A 19,222-nucleotide genomic window follows, 5' to 3' on the forward strand; every position below is an offset into this window, starting at 1 on the left:
ATGGACATGAACAGTTAAACGTGGGTATTTGGCCCCATTTAGTTCATTATGCGGCAGCAAGCTACATGACTAATCGAAATGCGGCCGCGAATAGCAAAAAGATTGGTCACCCCTCTTATAGTTGCTACAGAGTGTTGTCAGGTATCGTGCGCAGCTCATAGTTCAAAATAGAATGAAATTGATGATCATGATATTTTTTGTTGTATTTGTGTTTGTGCAATAAAATATTATTTATTTTGTGGTGACTATGCCCGTCGCCCATGTTACAGAGCACAGAATTGTACTAACGTAGAGTTATGAAACGTGGTTGTTAAACTGCGTTGCCTATTTTAATCTCGATATTGAAGTCTTGCGGCCCGCGGCCTCCAGGAATTTTGAAAAGTGACCCGCGACCCATTTTGAGTTGGCGACCCTTGATCTAAACATAGTAGAAGCGTGTTTGAAGCTAACATGGTTATGATGCTGTCAGCATTGTGTGTCCTGGAACTGAACCAAAAGTGGAATTAGTAAATCTATGAACAGATCGCTGCTCACAGATTTAAATTTCAATCCTGTTCTTAGAACTTTCATCTCTATAGTTTTGACACATTGGTTATTGAGGTCAACCAGCCTATGAAATTTCGCCACTATGTTTCTGACGCGTGTACGATATTATCAAAGCAAACTTTGGTTTGTTTTAAATAAGCATATATCTTGTCTCCATGTCCTCAATATATAATCAAATACCAATATTGCGTTTTGGTTTATAATACCGATTTTATATAGTGCGGCCCGCGAATGGATTCAGATGTTGAATGCGGCCCGCGATCTCAAAAGTTTGCCCATCCCTGCTCTAAACTAATAGGTGGGCCACAGAACATTTTAAAACCAGAAAAGTGTCCACGGTCAAAAAATGATGAGAACCCCTTCATTAGGGTGTTCTGATTTCTATTCACGATTTGTATTCGTGATTCTGTTTCTCTGGGAGTCATATGCCACCATCAAAGAAGCCCTATATGACTCACGTGTCATAGATACCCACTAAATGACACTGCTCTTGTTTGTTTTGTGGTATTCGTGGTGTTGCTCCACTACTATGGTCATTTACACCAGGCAGATATTCTTCATTATCTTCCGTAACTACCGACCTATAGCACGGCCCACCTCTAGGCTTTTGTATGACACCCCTTGCGCGGATGAGGTGGCGAGGAGAAGCCTAGGAATACCTCCAACACTTAGAACAATTTCAGTTCTGAACTCAATTGCCATTACATTTGAAAGACGACTCTACCGTAGAATCATTGACTTTGTTATGAAAAATTCACTATTATCCGATGAGCAATTCGGTTTTTTAGCCAATAGAAGCACTACGCAGGCACTAGCCGACATGACATCCAGACACTTCAAGTCACTTGATAACAAAAAACCATCATGCTGTGTTTTTTTAGACATCAGCAAAGCATTTGACTCTGTTAACCACCAGATACTGATTAGAAAACTTGTTCAGTTTGGCATACGTGGTATTGCCTCAAAACTTATATCTGAATAATTGAAAAACCGACGACAATGTGTGTATGTCAATAGTACTATCTCCGCTCCATCAACTATAACTTGTGGCGTCCCTCAGGGGTCTGTAATGGGGCCTTTATTATTTCTTATATATATCAATGATGTTAGCAAGGTCTCCTCTCTGAAAACCGTACTATTCGCTGATGATGCCTGTTTCTCAGCATCCTCAACATCCTTGCAGACCCTGCAAGAATTGACATCTAATGAAATGACAAAGATCTGTAATTGGATGAGAAGTAATCAACTTTCTATCAACCCTAGTAAAACCCAACTTCTCTTATTTAATAAATCCAATTCGCAAAAAAACAATCCATTTTCTGTAAGAATAAATCAAACTATCATTAACCCAGCTGATCACGTTCGCTATCTTGGAATTCTTGTCGATTCGAAATTGTCATGGAAACCTCAGATCGACTCAGTCACCTCGAAATTGTCAAGAGCTACGGGCATGCTACAACGATTGAAATATCTAATGCCACAAAAGGTACTGTGCGCAGTGTATTTTGCTATTTTTCAATCTCAGCTTCAATATGCAATAAACATATGGGGACATACAAATGTAACAAACCTTACAAAAATCAAAACTCTCCAGAACCAGGCTCTTCGTGTCATTAGTAAATTACCTCCCAGGCAACGAATTCTCCCGGAATATCGAAGTCATGGTATACTCAGAGTTGCCGACCTAATTCAGTACGAGACGGCAAAGATGATGCACACCATCTTCCACACAAACAGGTCATACTTTAATTGGCATTTTACAACTTTTGCGAAAACTCATGGTTATCAAACTAGGCAGATATCGAGAAATTCTATCTCGCTGCCTCTCCTGTCCCGATCTTCATCTCGCAATAGTTTACATTTTGTCGGTGCGAAAACTTGGAATGATCTCCCTGCAGAGCTGATACCAATACCGCCATGGCAGTTTAAAAAAAATATAAAAATTATCTACTCCAAACGTACTGTTGATTTTTTTTCTTTTATACAATGCTTTTTCTAATGTTATCCTTTATTACATCTTTATTAAAGCTTAATATCGTGTCGTTAGTCATATATTTACTGAATGTTGACTCTACGTATATGTGTGTGATTTAATATATATGTTTCATGTAATTATTTATATATGCATCAAACACTCCAAACGGGTGGCGACTGACTCTGAAGGCCTAACGGCCCCTCGTCGTCTCCCAGTCTATACCGCAATATTTGTTTCGTATACTTCTTGATTTATTGATGTGACGAATAAAAGACTATCTATCTATCTATCTATCTATTCTTGTAATCCAAAGGTGGAATAATTTACCATATTGACAATACGAGATAGCGCATCACTTGTGGCTGTTAAAATCTGTATCTGCCTGAATGTAAACGACCATTGCGACATCAAGAGAGATGAAATTCAACTTTTAGGTTATTGGCTCGTCGGCATATTTGGCTGCCGATTCACTTTTCGAAATATATCATATCATGATATCAATAATAGTATAAATAGTCATAGTAAGAAATCTCCGTGAGTTAATATGGTACCTTTATATCTGTAACCAGTTTTTATGCAGTTTTCAAGTAATATTCGGGTTTTCTATTCAATTCAATTTATTGCTAAAAATCTCATCATTTCAATACACCACAAGACTGCGATACAATTAAAGATAGGAAGGTGTCGAAACGACTTCGACTAAGTCTTCGGAATCATCAGACACCCACCTGGCCTTGGCGATGTAAAAAGAAGGCATGTACAGTGAATGAAAAGTAAAATAATATAAAAGGACAGGTGCCAAAAAAGTGGCACGTGTCGGAAGGCGAGTCCAATATGTCAGGTCGGGGTCAGGTAAATTAGAGGGCTAACTAGTATATAATACACCTACTCGGAAATACAAGCGACGGCGTTCTATATCCAGCGATTTATACAATCTATATCGCTCACTATTCACAGAAACAATAAAGCAGCAACACTTCAACACCGACCCTAAGATTTCGGAGGAGGTTTTTTAACGACAATATGGATCGGTGGGAACGTTTATATCCTACATAGCCTTCCATACATGTAGATTTGAACATCAATACATGCAGAAGAATGTGAATCCAGCATCATAAAATGAACAGCTATTTTTAACGAATAAATAATTAAAATATATAACTAATGACTTCATTAAATGTTCATCGTGAGGATTACGTCATCTCGCCACATGAAATCAATACTGCGTTCAGATAAGCAAGATATTTCTGGATTGCACGGAAGAAAAAAATAACGATTGGTCGTTGATTGAAGCTTACATGAAAAAATATCAGGTCAGATTCTTTATTCAAATGCTTTATGTTGTCCTATAGTTTCAAGAGGCATCAAACTCGTTAATCGCTACGGCGACTTTGCAGTAAATAATGCTTCGGTATAATGTTTTCGAATCTTATGCCGAAACTGAATATATTTCTCGTTCTTATTGTAGGTCGAGCTCCTGGATGTTGCTGTGAATGGCCGAACATCAGTCGATAATTACAAAGGAATATTGGAAGGCGCGACGAAAATCTCTATTTTCGGCAATATCCATGCAATTTTTATAGTTAAAACGGGGCATGACTTCAATAAGATAGTTCAATCATGCCAGCAAAAGAAGGTAGTATTCATCATCTGGTAATATTTGCATGTTTTGAACGTATAACTCTCGATAAACGATGGCAGATTTCTCATTGATGCTTGCCGTACCTTGCGAGTCCTTTCGCATGTTAACAAACTTCCCTCACCGCAGATCGAATATATCAGATGCATATTTAAATATGACTATCTTGCGTCTCTCGAAGAGATTTTATCACTCGTCCAGAACTCAAATTCAAAGAAGGTAACGTTGATATACTGGGAGGAGGATATGCCGACAGCTAGAAAATTAGTGAAATCGGCGCGGAGGATTGCAAATGATCATAATACTGACGTGGAAGTTACACAATTAATACGTGAGTAATGCTTTAATCGCATTTTAGGTAGAAATAATAGTGATCGTAATTAACGGTGGTTGTCAACTCATTGATGTATCCTTACTTTATTTTTGAACAATATTAGACAAACTATGCAAACGAAGCGAGATCACGTTTTTCATGCAGCATGTGTTTGAAAATAGCCTACACCATCTAAATAATTTATATGACTCGGTCTGTACATTATGTCAACTTTGAAATTTGCGAATTACTCGTTTTGAGAGAGTAATTAAAGAATTTGGAACGACAATCGCGCGAATATCAGTCAAATGAATTGACATGATACAAATATTTCAAACTCAGTAATAAACATTCGTCCGCACTCAGCTCCACACTGTACAATGGCTATCGCCACTGTCAATGTCAACACGAGCACATACTGGAGATGTCAGACCCCGTGTGAATGATGTGGCGCTGTCATGAGTACCTGTTATTTGAATGCTAGGAATACGATACAGACTTCTTATGCTAATACATATTTTATAACGTTCAAATTATTTCTCATGAAGGCTATGGCCCCGCAAAAGATGCCTGGGAGCGACTCGATGCAGAATATTATTTCAGGTATGTAGATTGTAGATGTCGCGAAGAGCAAATTTGAAACGTTGATTTAAAAATTACGATTTTCATTTTTGCTGATGTTGTTAATTGTATGTAAGATCAGGCACACATTCATCACCAATCATTTCTTTACTACCCTAGGCGATTAAAAAATCATGCATATCTAGATATCCAGCTTTGATATCCCTGTAAAAATAGCACTAATAATCGGAGGAAATCAGAACTGTTTACGACCAAGCTTTTAGGATCTTAACCATCGTTTCTACTACATCGATTTGCGAGTACAAACAGTTCTAAGTTAATGTTCTGGAACTTTCTATGACGCCATGTAATTTTCTAACTCCTGTTGCTGCTATTCAATTCTGACAATGTCTAGATAGTATTTTCAATGGCACTCGGTATTTTCAACACGCAACATTTTCCACCAACACTGGGATTATCAATTGTGCAATTTAAAGTAACAGTATTAATCCTCAATGGAGTGCCGCATATAATATACGGTAGTGGATTCCAAAGTCGGCGAAACCGTCTTCCTGCGAAGGGGGATTTCGATAGACGGGGGGCGAGAAATACGAATGGGCCAATTGGAGGCGAAATTATTAGGATACGCAGTTAATTGTGTTTATAATCAATGTTCCCTCTCTCATCTGCGCATGCGCACGTACGCAATTGCGCAGTGCTGACACGGTCTCTGCGAACAGAAAATCTAAGCTGCTCACAAAAAAATCCGAAGTGATGACCTTTTTTTAGTCGTCGTGACGCACTGTTGTCTACTCGCAGTGAGTTGGTGAGTGCGAGCAAACTCGTGAAAAATTCGAGGGAGCATTGTTTATAATACTGCTTTGTTTCTTGCTCAATTCACTATATATCAGAGATGTGCAAACTACGGCCCGTGCGACGCATTCGGCCCGCGAAAGCCTCAAGAAACACTGGAACAATATTGATAAAATGCGCACGCAAATTACTGTGGGTAATTGAATAAACTTTTTTAAATATATTTCAACATGAAAATGATTAGTTATATTTTGATCATAGTATTGTTTATTTCATTACTGGCATTTTTAAAGGTTTCAATTGCTAAACATCGCCGAAAGTGAGACGTAAATCACTTAATTCGGACCAAGAGTGGGATTTTAGGTTCGCAACATGAGCAAGTTTATGACTTTTAGTGCTGTACTTGGAAAGACCAATTCGCGAGTGTGTTAGATAGATTCGTTCTTCGTATGTGTAGTAGTATTTATATTTATAATATTTATATACTGTAGAGGCGTAATTAAAGCTAGTATGGTTATGATGCTGTCAGCATTGTGAGTCCTGTAGTTAAACCAAAATTACAATCAGCAAATCTATGGACAGAGAGAGAGAGAGAGTCTTTATTTTCATCGAACCAAAATACATAACAAACGGCAGTGATGGTGGTACAGAAAATATGCATGCACAGTATTCGGTATTAGATAGGAATGATCGATAAGACCGTGAAGGTCATCTAGTCTGATCACACCAGCATCAAACAGATCGCTGCTCACAGACTCAAATTCACATCCAGTTTGGTTGTTTCAAATATATAAATACATATGCTATTTCCACGTCGTCAGTCACTATATAGTAAATAGCAATATTGAATTTTGGCTTAGTATCCTAATTTTATATAGTGCGGCCCGCGAATTAATTCAAATATTGAGCTAAAATGTTTGCCCACCCCTGCTATATATATATGGAGGTTGATAGAAAATCGGTTCAATGGTTTACTCATCCCAATAGGCGAGAGGCGAAAAGATCAAGTCGGGTGTATTTAGATTACACCAGTGGTTATCAAAGTAGGGGTTGGCCGGGACACAAACATGTGTCGCGAAGGGTAATCGTTCAATATAGGCCTATTTTATAGGCATATTCACCAAATATATTGCAAAACAATGTTGTCACGGTTCGCACGGTTTTATGTAATTATTATGTACATTTCCATGTCCAGTTGGTTTGGTGCTATAGAAAATAAGTGACAAAAAGCCGTTCCGACCGTAAGGATTTATCATGAAAACGCGCACCTCCAAGCTACATTAGTTGTCATAGTTGGATTCTCGGGAAAGCTCCAACTGGCATTGGTAATATGCGGGCATGGTAGAGAGAGAGAGAGAGAGGGAGAGAGAAATAGAGAGATGGAAACAGAGAGAGAGAGAGAGAAATATATAGAGAGAAATATATATAGAGAGAGAGGGAGAAATGGAGAGAGAGAGAGTAAGGGATGATGTCCAACTTGCTGAGGCAAAACTACCGATATCACAGTATTGGGAGTCAGACTCGGGTCAAGTTTTTCAGATGACCTGATTTGACTCGAGTCACTTTGCCTAAATGACTTGACTCGGCGTCTCAAAACTGTGGATTGACTCGTGACTCAAAGCGAAATTTTCGAGTCAATTTTAAGACAGGTGTCGTCGCGGAAGCGTTACGCGTTATCATTGTATTCGCCACCACCTATCTTTCTGGAAATTAATGGATTTTCGGCACTCGTTCATGTCAAAATCGGGCCTAGTGTATTCTATTTCTTTGAGACAGAAATATATCATGTCTACCAATGTTTTATACATAAGAATAGGACATGATCTATTTCTGTCCTAAAGAAATAGAACACACTAGGCCCGATTTTGACATAAATCTCCTGACTGAACATCTTCCGTTGAACGCGGTATCTAAACCACCTTGGCGTGTATGATATAGCCTACTTCCTTGATAACATCGGCTGACAGCTATATAAAGTTCGATCTCTGCGTGACTGCTGGAGCGCGAAGTTCTTGTGAAAATTCCAATAAATTGTAGCTCCATTACGGTGGCGTTCTGACGAAAACGGCTGCGGCCTATTTTTTTTCTTCTTTTTGCTCTAAAATTTGAGACCACATCATTTTTAGAGTGCAGTGCCCCTTTAATTTCAAGGAAGGTCATTTTGTTGCTGTTTATCACTGGCCTACAATTTATATTTGCAAAGACAGATGACGGTTACGCGATAATAGAGCTAAATTCGAACTAGAACTTGGGGGTCCGTGACGGTCCAAAGGGGGTTCGCGAAGACTAAAAGGTTGAAAATCACTGCTCTCTATTATAGGCGGGAACGAGGCGACAGATCTATATCGAGTTGGATAAGGGGGTAACGAGTGAAAAAATTTTGGAAACTACTAATCTATCCGTTCGTGAATGTAATCTTATCGTAGCGCGATATCAGGTAGTTAGGCCATAATGGTGTCACGAAGAGTGCCAAATGAAAGCTTCGTCGAATACACCAATCCGTATTTTTTGCAAGTAAATTATAGCGCTATCATGACGTCCGACATAATGCCGTTTGCTCCTAGTGTAAGATGTGTTGCAATCGTGAATGTATATTTTTTCAGAAAGTATAACAAAAGATGGCGGCAGATGCAACAACGTTGATGTCTCTAACAGGAGAAACCAATTTGTTATACTCCAACGAAATTGCGCGGTTGCGAGCAAAATTTCATTTGGGCTGACGATTTCACGCTCGATTGATGCAATTGTCACGTGATCAATTTTATGATTGTATAATGCATATTTGTATTGTGAGTTTTGCAATAATGTACCAAAAACAGTTGCTCAAAGTTTTACAAGACGACGAACACCATATGTAAGATTATTTTCATTTTTTAGACAGTTTGTCTTTGCTCTTCTTCCGTCGATTCATTGTTTCCGTCCTTTATCGGGTCTTTCTATGGAAGGCACAGGGGAAGACGATAAGCCTCTGACAGGGTGATTAGAGCCCGGGCCTCAAGAGTAAGTGGCGTTGAAGGTCATCCCTACGCCATATCGCACGCCCCTCACAGAATGGAATGGCAGGATTTTATAACGAACATCATAGCCTTAGAATGCAAGGCTTAAGTCTGTGATCGTCAACCAGTTATCCACGAAACGGTGCCATCAGCGGGGTATTGGTGACTGGTCCAAGAAAACTTCGTATATACCTTCGTATAGTAGTCAATATCGCTGATAAATGCTGTAAAACAGAATCAAGTTAATCTATCTCATAATCATGATGCTACTTAGTCAGGTCATTTATACTTCATACAAACTCTGGTTCAAGTATAGCTACTACCCTACTCTACACGAGGAACACTAAATGAAATTCGAGAGAATGGTAGTCAAAGAAGTGTAATATGACGAAGCAAAAATTTTATTGAAGTTTACTTGATCTTATGTGGAACAGGTGAATTTAACACCAATAAAATCTGGCGTGTAAGCATAAAAAAATGGTGGAAATGTAGGCTGGAATAATCTGAACTTGAAAGTAATAATGTAGTATACGTGTACCGGGGATAATTGCTAGAAACAACCAAAAATGAACCAGAGGAATGATGGGTCGGCCATTTTTGATTAAAGCGGAATATGAACTCGCCGGCTGTATAGTCAGCGGCATGCGGCAAGAACATTTTTAAATCTAGCCTGATAGAAAATGACTAACGGTTAACGCTTAATGTGCGATGAAAATTCAGGAAATTAAGGAGTCAAATTTCATAACCGTTAACATACGGTAACTCGAATGGAACGCGAAGATCTATCTTAAGTTAACATGACGGCACGCACCAAAGTAATGGGACCTATAGTTGCATTTTGTTGACACTTTTGAACTCCGCATTTTTTTGTGACTATTCGGTGAAAGAAAGCAGAAAGTTAAATTGAAGTTAAATACCCGGCCAGCCAACGACTCGTCGCTGCACCAATTACTATCCAGAAGTTTAGTTACGCGATAAATATACACGGGAATATCCGATGACTACGGCATATGAAAGCTAAGCGTAGCCTTAAAGATGCATCGCGAATGCAAGGAATACACGATGTTTGGTATTCCTGTCGAAATTAGTTCAATAGATTCATGTCAGAAAAAAAAACAATTCCACGTGATCCTAAATTCGCACTCAATTTGAATTTCTATTCACGCGGGTGATAAGCGCCGTGTGTTAGCGATCGTGGACATGCGTTGTCACGGGTATTTGACATAGCGCGTAGGAAAATGTGAATTATGATTTCACCTTTTTAAGGGAGACACAATAATAGCCTAATCATTCGCGCGGTATTATCTGTGCTCTCCCGTATATACTAGGCTTACCATATTTTGGAAATCAAAAAAGAGGACACTTTTGCAGAAATTTGCAACTTGCAAAACCGGAGTGAAATTCTCAAAAACCGGTTAATTATTCCCACTTTGTGATCGGTTGACTAAAAAAAAAAGGTCATCTTTTCCGCTCAGAGCTAAAATCACCGTTTTTCACCCGTCGGAGCTTCACTTCTGTACTAATATGCGGCATATCACTCGCAATTTGCCCTAAAACTGCTCTAAATCTCAAAAAAGAGGACAAAAGGGCGTCCTCCGAGGACGCTTTCAAAAAATTCAAAAAAGAGGACAAATCCTCTTAAAAAAGGACGTATGGTAAGCCTAGTATATACCGCATGTTGGATGTTAATTCTTGTCTGCTTTATACACTTGATCCCTTAGTCAGTATGGTGAACGTTTGCTCTGTGATTAATACTGTGCAGAAGTGCACTATGCGGTGCGTGGCGTTGGGTTGTGCTGTCAGGTGCTGATGAGGCGCGAGATTCGTGGCGGTGCGAGTTCTGAATTAGTTCAAGTAGTTGAATTCAAGTAATTTTGCTGAACGGACTTTTTCGGCACTGGCTTGCTGGTTTGTGATGCAACATGATAACGAGATTACCATATGGTGGCCGCATAGTGAAAACCCGCGTAAACCTACCACTTTCTGATCATGAAACTCGAGAACAATCCATCTAAGGTAAACACCCAGCTACGTATCTCGTGCGGCCGATATAAATATACACGCGAATATATTGCGTTAGTAATCCGAAGGGAATAAGCTCCTTGCCCCAATAAACTGAAAATGTGGACTGTTAGGCGACACTCATCGTCATGAAGACAAGGATGTTTCACAAATTTTGACCGCATGCAAGTAATTTGATGTTAGCATTGCGACGCTGAATCTGACGTGAATCTGGTGCGCCATTAGTGCTGCGTGCGAATAATCTCAAAGGCCATGATTTACGAACAGCGCTTGGCCAAGTTATACCCTGAGAATAGCGCAAGGAAAGGCTCAGTTGAAGATAAAAGATCCATGAACTTGTTATGCCTCAATGTAACGTAAAAAGAACAATTTTTAAGACATATGTTGTCAATTTATGTACCATAATCCAGTTTATGAAAAGCTCGATTGCACTTTGTGTGCGCATAATGAAACAACATCGCCAGCTGGCGGCCTAAAGAAATAGATGAGCAATAGGGGTCCTTTCGATAAAAAAGGGGGGCTAATTGTGATTCTCAAAGTCGGCACTTCAGCCAATTATGGGTCAACGGGGCTTGAGTCGTATAGGGTATGCCTCTGACGCCTAAAAACACTGAGATCTCGGAGTTTTGACTACGCTTCGTTTGTTTGTTTGTTTTGGGGTATTCATGGTGTTTGTCGACTACTATGGTCATTTACACCAGGCCGATATTCTTTTTATTTTCCGTAACTGCCGACTTATAGCACGGCCCACCTCTAGGCTTTTGTAAGACACCGCTGACGCGGATGGAAATCCGAATTGAAGGATTCTTGTTGTTAGACGTTGTGGGTTGCTGAGTAAGCTTGCGAAAGAAAACCTAAATAGAATACCTACTTTACAACCAAAAAGTTAAGTATTTCTCTGAGCGGGGAAAAGGTGATTGCAGCGAGCGAGGTACTGCAAGGTATTGTGTTGACGCAAAATCAAAATGGCGACCGATGTTTCTATCCAAATAAGGAGCCGAGTACGAGTCGTGACACTTGGTCATTTCTGCTCGCGCACGAAATCGTGATAATGGGTCATTTATAATGATGAGGGAGATTAACTTGCACACGATGTCGTGCCATTTTGGTAGCTGATAGAGCCGAAAACAATTAGTTAATGGCCGCGGCAGGGACACGAACGATTACTCATAAAAATATAAAGAAAGAAATAACTTACTTAACGAACTAGGCTCGAAATTCATAGCCAGCTGTGGCAAGGGAAGTCTTTTGTTTGTTTTTTTTTAATCAGAAATGCATATAATCAGCCACGCATCACAGTCTATTCAGTCCAATTCGGACTCCAACACGAAGCGGAGGAATTGAAGCTTAGAAAGACCGCATCCACGCGCGAACGAGGCTGGCATTCTTGCACCGAGGTTACGTCGAAGACCAGAGCGTATGTATATTTAAGTTTATATTCAGTATTTGATTCAAGATAAATGACCAATTAATTTGTCCTACACCCAGTTGGCAAAGTGTAGTGACTTTGCATCATCATGCATACTTCGAAAATTCAATTTGGCTTGAATGGTGACCTGACGGTACTTGGCTGGGCTCGGGTCGAAATGTGTAATGTCTCCGGGTGACTCGTGACTCGTAGGTAGTGGTTTGATCTCCACACTGTTCTGAGGTCACAAGAGTTTATGGTTATAGCTATTCTGGAACACAGTGCAACTGTATAAAAAGTGCTAGTCGTTTTGAATTCAAATAAAGGGAACGCTGAAAGACAGAGAGGGTCCGAATGATGACAATTGCTAAAGAAAAGAAAAACTGACTTATGGATGATCTCATTCATATTCTGTTGTAATTTGAATGGGTGATGACATATGAAATCCTACGCAAATATACCCGTTTGTTCTCAAACACGGGCGGTATATAGTCCTAGTAGCCATGGATGAAACAAAGAATGCTATACACTATATTAATACGTTTTATCGATAGTATTCAAAACGGATCATGCTTAACGGTATTGATCCATATCTGCAGAAACCCACTCGAATAATCAATACGAAAGGTATGTAATTCATTTACGCGAAATTTAAAGAAGGACAGTTTGTTTGTTTGTTTTGGGGTATTCATGGTGTTTGTCGACTACTATGGTCATTTACACCAGGCCGATATTCTTCTTATTTTTCCGTAACTGCCGACTTATAGCACGGCCCACCTCTAGGCTTTTTGTAAGACACCGCAGACGCGGATGAGGTGGCGAGGAGGAGCCTAGGTAAACCTCCAACACTTAGGTATCGGAATTAGGAAGTCGACCTCGGTCGGACTCGAACCCGCACCCATTGGTGTTGCAGCCGCGGATTATACCACTGCGCTATCTCGCCACAGAAGGACAGTTAGTATAGTTGAATTAAATTCCAGAGATACTAAAGTCCAAAGATATAAAAGCACTTACGCCGCGTTTAGTTGATCAGTTTTAATAATATTTTCATCATTTCAAAACACCACGAAAACTGCGACCCAGGGCAGTCGTACTAACTATCCTGTCGCGTGTAGTAATTGGCTGCGACAGATTTGGCGAGATGAAAGTGTCTAGTTGAAAGTGAGCCTGACTCTAGTCAGGCTGTGAATATGACGCAAAACACCCATTTATTTCGTGTAAGCTTACATGGGCCGAACTAGGACCAAAAATTAGTGAGGATGACAAATATTTACTAGCAGCGAGAAAGTTTCCGTAGGATGTGTTGCGGCGTTGTAAATGTGTAGTATCGCAGTGCGTAAATCAATATGTGCCGTTCGCTGTGCATTTTCATGCCGCCAATAAGGCGGGTGCCCATGGTTTTGACAGCATTTTAGAGCATTCTTGTTTAGTGATTTTGAGGACAATTTACTTTGCTGACGTAAGATGAAACGAACTAACTCAAAATAGCTTCAGAAATAACAACTGTCGCATTAGGTCAGTGGTTCCCAACCTGTGGTACGCGTACCGCTATAGTGGTACGCGAAGGTATTCCAGGTGGTACGGGAGAAGATATTTTTTTGTTGACCGAAGTGAGTTATTAGTTCGGGTGGGGTTGATTTTGAAGTTTTTGCAATATTGTGACTAGTGGTGAGAACAATTCCATGCATCCCATTAACCCTGGCCTAGTTTGATAGAATTTGTTATCATTAGGGTGATTTTTTTTGACATGTCAAAATGAGTCAAAAAATTGTCAAAGTTGTTTACAAAGTCAAAAAATTTTGCCCCCTCGTTTCTATCGTAGATTTTGCACTGTCGGTGAACTTATCATTGGATATTTTACAGCTTGTAGCCTACTTTATAGGCCTGCCGTTGTAGACGGCCCATTGCCTGCTCATCGTGAATTATAAACGGCCAAAGGAAACAAATAGGCTTACAATTGACATGGTGTTATGGCCAACGTACCGCAATATCCTAACTAATGCAAGACTGCTTGGGCATTGCATGGTTTTATATCAAGAAGCGCATGATAAAAGGTTATGATGTAGACAACATTGTCCGAATGAAGGAATACGGTGTGTCACCAGCACTGTAGGCACAACTTCATTGTTTTCAGCCAACAACTGGTGCTGTTGAACGTTCTTTCTCGATTCTTGGCAGGCTAGTAAGTAAGGACAGTAAGTAAGGACAGTATCTTTCGTTGTTGTAGTACAACAAATTTTTATTAATTCTACCATAATACGTGGTGTAACTCCTGTAATTTTTCATAGGGCGGGCCAGATATCGTTGAAATATATAATTTTTTTTCAAGTAAGTCAAGTTTTTAAGTCAAAAACACTTTTTCAGGTCAAACTCCTTCTTAAGGACCCCCAACCAGAAATTAATATAAGTAGCACAATTTTAACATTATGGGCGAATACACCTAATTTGCATACGTGAGGTCAACGTTTGATCAAAATTAAGTTTTGAGGTTAAAAAAATGTCAAAATTTTGATTTTTCAGGTCAAAATCTTCCGTTTTACGCAAATAAAACGCCATATAGTTATAACACCCCACACAAGTCAAATACGTGATTATGACGCCATAAATGATGGAAACTGACCGCCTTTTACGGCGCGCGTAACATATAGGTGGTACACAAGCACTGCATGAAGCAGTGGCGGCTCGTGACAATATCGGGTGGTGGGGCAAGGGCTGCAAGCGACTTTTTATCAAGATGACGTCACAATGGTGTTTTCCAACGTAAACAAGTAACTCAATGATGGTACGGTAACATGAATTTCCCGGCAACAGTGATTTTAACGTATGTGCCACGAGAGGTCCGCCGGTGAGCTGTGACTTGAAGTTTGGTAATACTGCGTAAACGGCGTACGGAACAAAGATTCAACACGGTTCATGTTCGCACTAGACCTGACTAATTATCTGCAGAAATGGAAATGACTATAACTCGAGAGATAGCGTAGAAGCCTAATTGGAAAGGTCAACGAGTTCGGACAGATACGCAATTGTTATCTCATAGATTGGACAATGTCATATTGAATCCAAAACATCATTCTGAAGAACTAAGATTAGCAGCCTCGGAAATTCGGTTTCGGTACAGCATAGGAGATTTTGGCCTTGCAACTGGAGACTGTAACACAACACATACTGCTTTATTACTGTCTATAGGTCTGCAACGAAATCGCCTTTGGAAAATATATTACCGAGTAAATACGTGGATGTAAGCCTTAAACTGTTACATGTTACTGTACAGTACACTGTTACATGACATCATCGAGAAGTGGCCTCATGGCCCTTTTCGGTATGGTACACTGTCAAAATTAATGCGAATAGACCAACACCGAATTTTGCGTAAAATTTACTGAGGAATAGGCTGATCAAGTGATCAGCTGTTAGCCGCCATCGAAAACGAGATAGCTATCGCGCTTGACAGGGGGTTGTAAGCAAATGGCTTGAAGGCCACAATTTCACGGTGAAATTGACATTGGAGAATATAATATCAAAGTAAATATTTGAATGCAAACTGAGAATGATATCATCATCTCAGTTAACATTACCGCAGATACACCGGCTTTTGCGTGAAATCCGCAATGCGTTGTCGGCTAAAGTGTCAGATCGGAGCACATCTCTACCATACTCGACCTTGAAAACGAAATTACTGCCTTAATCATTGAGTGTCAACCTGGAGACTTGGCACAGCGTTCGATACTAAAACCAAGACATACCGTTCTAAAGCTTATGACTAGGGCGGTTTTTTTTGACATGTCAAAATTTGTCAAAATTTTGTCAAAATTGTAGCGTTCGGTCAAAATTTGTCAAAATTGTTCATAAAGTCAAAATTTTTTTGACGTCTTCATTTCGTTTGTATCGTAGATTTTGCACTGTCGATGAACGTATCATTTGATATTTTGCAGCTTGTAGCCTACTTTATAGGCCTACTGTTGTAAACGGCCAATTGTCTGCTCATACTGAATCATCAACGGTCAAATAAAACAAATAGGTGGACATGGTATTATGGTCAACGTACCGCAATATCCTAACTGGGACATGATTCTTATATTGAGAAGCGCATGATCAAAATTGTAATAAACAACATTGTCAGAATGAAGAAACATGGTGTGTCACCAGTAGTGTATGCGCACAACTTGAGTGTTGTCAGCCAACAACTGCTGCTGTTGAACGTCCTTGATGCACTTTTTACCCAATAATATAGGAAAGTATCTCTCATTGTACTACAATTTTTTTTAAATTATTTCCACCATAATACGTATTGCAACCACTGGAATTCTTCATAGGGCCAGATTTCGTTAAAATATTGTTTTTTATATGTACAATGTTGCCTGTTTCTATGCCAAAAACGTTTTTTCAGGCCAAACTACTTTGTTGGGACAGCCAGTTACAACCGGAAATGTAGATAACTGGTACAATTTTGACATTATTTGGGAAAACACCTAATTTGCATACGTTAGGTCACAATTTGGTCAAAATTCATTTTTTTAGGTCAAAAAAAGTCAAAGTTTTAATTTTTTAGGTCAAAATTTTCTTTTTTTTAGGTAAAAAAAAAACGCCCTACTTATGACGGATCTAGGTAAGGAGCATCGTTAAAATCAATAGAGACCGATACCGGCTTTGCGTATAATCTGTTAGCGATAAATGACGAGTCAGCTCTCACTCGAATTAGGAAACGAAATTACCACTAACACAGTTCAGTGACGAACTTAAAACTTGGTACAGCGTTCGATACTAACATTAAGACTTACCGTGCCAAATGTCATAACCGATCTCAGTATTGAACATCGTCAAAATCAATGGATACCAATACCGCTTTTGAGTAAAATCTGTTTGCGATACATGACGGATCAGCACCCACTAAACTTCGGAAACGGAATTACTACCCTAAACTTTAAGAAAAACCCTGAAACTTGGGGCAGTATTAAATACCACCATCACGACATGACGTACCAAGTTTCAAGAGTTTTCATGGTGTGAAACACCATCAAAATCGACCTATACCAGCAAAGATCGACTAAACGCATATGACGGTAACCGAGTTCAGCTATAGATACGATTGTTACATCACACATTAGAGCAGGGGTGGGCAAACTTTTGAGCTCGCGGGCCGCATTCAACATCTGAATCCATTCGCGGGCCGCACTATATAAAATTGGGATCATAAACCAACCCGCAATATTGCTGGCATTTGATTATATAGTGAGGACATGGAGATAATATATAGGCTATGCTTATTTGAAACAAACCAAACATTGCTATGATGATATCGTACACGCGCCAGAAACAATAGCGAGATTTCATAGGCCGGTCGACCTCAATAACCAATTTGTCAAATCTATAGAGATGAAAGTCTGTTGTCCCGATTCTTAGAACAGGATTGAAATATAAATCTGTGAGCAGTGATCTGTTCATATAGATTTACTAATTCTGCTTTGGGTTCAGTTCCAGGAGACACAATGCTGACAGCATCATAACCATGTTAGCTTCAAACACGCGCTTCTACTATATGTGTAGATTTCGCCCCCCCCCCCCCCTTATCGTCATATCACAAAACGCAACCAGGATGCTATAGCAAACCTAACGGCTAGTTTGGTAGAATGGGAGGTTACGATTATTGATGAGATATTTTTAAATATGAAATTCATACTAAATACAGAGCAACAATTATGAATTGGAAGTAAATCGCGCGAAGCGCGAAAATTTTTTAGTCGAGCTCAGCTTCACGATCCCCTTCAAAAGCTTTCATGACCCCAAGGGGCACGCGTCCTCAAGGTTGAGACCCACTGCCTTAGAATTATCATGGTGAAATATACCAAGAAAAAGTTTAATCAAGTCACTGCATTAATTCGATTTTTAGTACGCATTTTATCAATATTTTTACTCAGTTTCTTTAGACTCTCGCGGGCCGCACAGAACGGTGTTGCGGGCCGCATGCGGCCCGCGGGCCGTAGTTTGCCCACCTCTGCCTTAGAGGCACAGAGCTATTGTGCCCCGGTTGCTCGGTAATTTTATGAATAGGAGAGAGTAAATCACCGTTTCTTTATTGCGCGCGGCTTTGAGAGAATAGACAGTGAAAGCTTGTTATGAGCGCTACCGGGGCATGCCCCGGCTAGGCATTCGCAAAGCGAAAACACAGAGGAGAATTCGATTTTCGCAGAGACTTCGCTATATATGGGCAATTGGGCATTTACAAGCGAAAGGACAGGAAGAATACCATTTTCGCTGTGATTTCGGTATATATAGATTGGTGTGCGTCTATAAATGGTAAAGAATTGTTATTGAACAGAATTTTAGGTGGGGCAATGCGCCAGTTGCCCTATAGGACGAGCCGCGACTGGCATGAAGCCTCGAAGTGGTACGTGGGGGGAAAAAGGCTGGGAATCACTGCATTAGGTAATGACAAGGATAAAGCCAAATTTGAGTTATTGTTGCCGTAAGCAGGCGACTCAAAATGAACATATATTTACCTATGTCTGAACGCCACTATCGCTAGTATTCCGGTCAGGTCAATACCAGAGGTGGTCAGTACCTAAGTACTGCTACTTTTTGGAAGTACTAAAGTAGTATTCCTCTACTTCTGGTACTTACTCAAGTAGATCTGATTTTTGGTACTTCTACTTCTACATCGTAATATTTTGTGATCTACTTACTTTTCGCTATTTTCAGTTTGTCAAGTAGAAGTAGTTCAATCTTCCAATCAGGAAGATAGCCTGAGAAATTTCGGGGCTGTTTTCACGGAATATCAACATTTAATTTTTACAAAAATTGAGTAAAGCCAATAATTTTCTTCGTGCTTCGCGCGCAGTGGATACGGAGCGACCAGTATTATTTCAGGAAAGTATCGATGAATATAATTTAGGTCGCGGGTTGGCGTGGTTCTGTTTACACCACATTGTCGCCCTTCACCCATATAATATAA

The 19,222-nt window shown here is 39.8% G+C and overlaps 1 protein-coding gene and 1 long non-coding RNA gene across 5 annotated transcripts in view; both read left to right on the forward strand.

The window, feature by feature from the left end:
* Window positions 1-19,222, forward strand: part of LOC145435023 (baculoviral IAP repeat-containing protein 2-like) — a 406,058-nt gene that overhangs the window by 283,856 nt on the left and 102,980 nt on the right. The gene's annotated exons all lie outside the window — the stretch shown is intronic.
* Window positions 13,308-18,986, forward strand: LOC145436346 (uncharacterized). Its single transcript, XR_013914275.1, has 2 exons — window positions 13,308-13,788; window positions 18,697-18,986. It is a non-coding gene; the product is annotated as an uncharacterized LOC145436346 (long non-coding RNA).

Source organism: Botryllus schlosseri, chromosome 3 (assembly GCF_051294905.1).
Source record: "Botryllus schlosseri isolate E-star chromosome 3, Bs_hap1, whole genome shotgun sequence".
Lineage (NCBI taxonomy): Eukaryota > Metazoa > Chordata > Ascidiacea > Stolidobranchia > Styelidae > Botryllus > Botryllus schlosseri.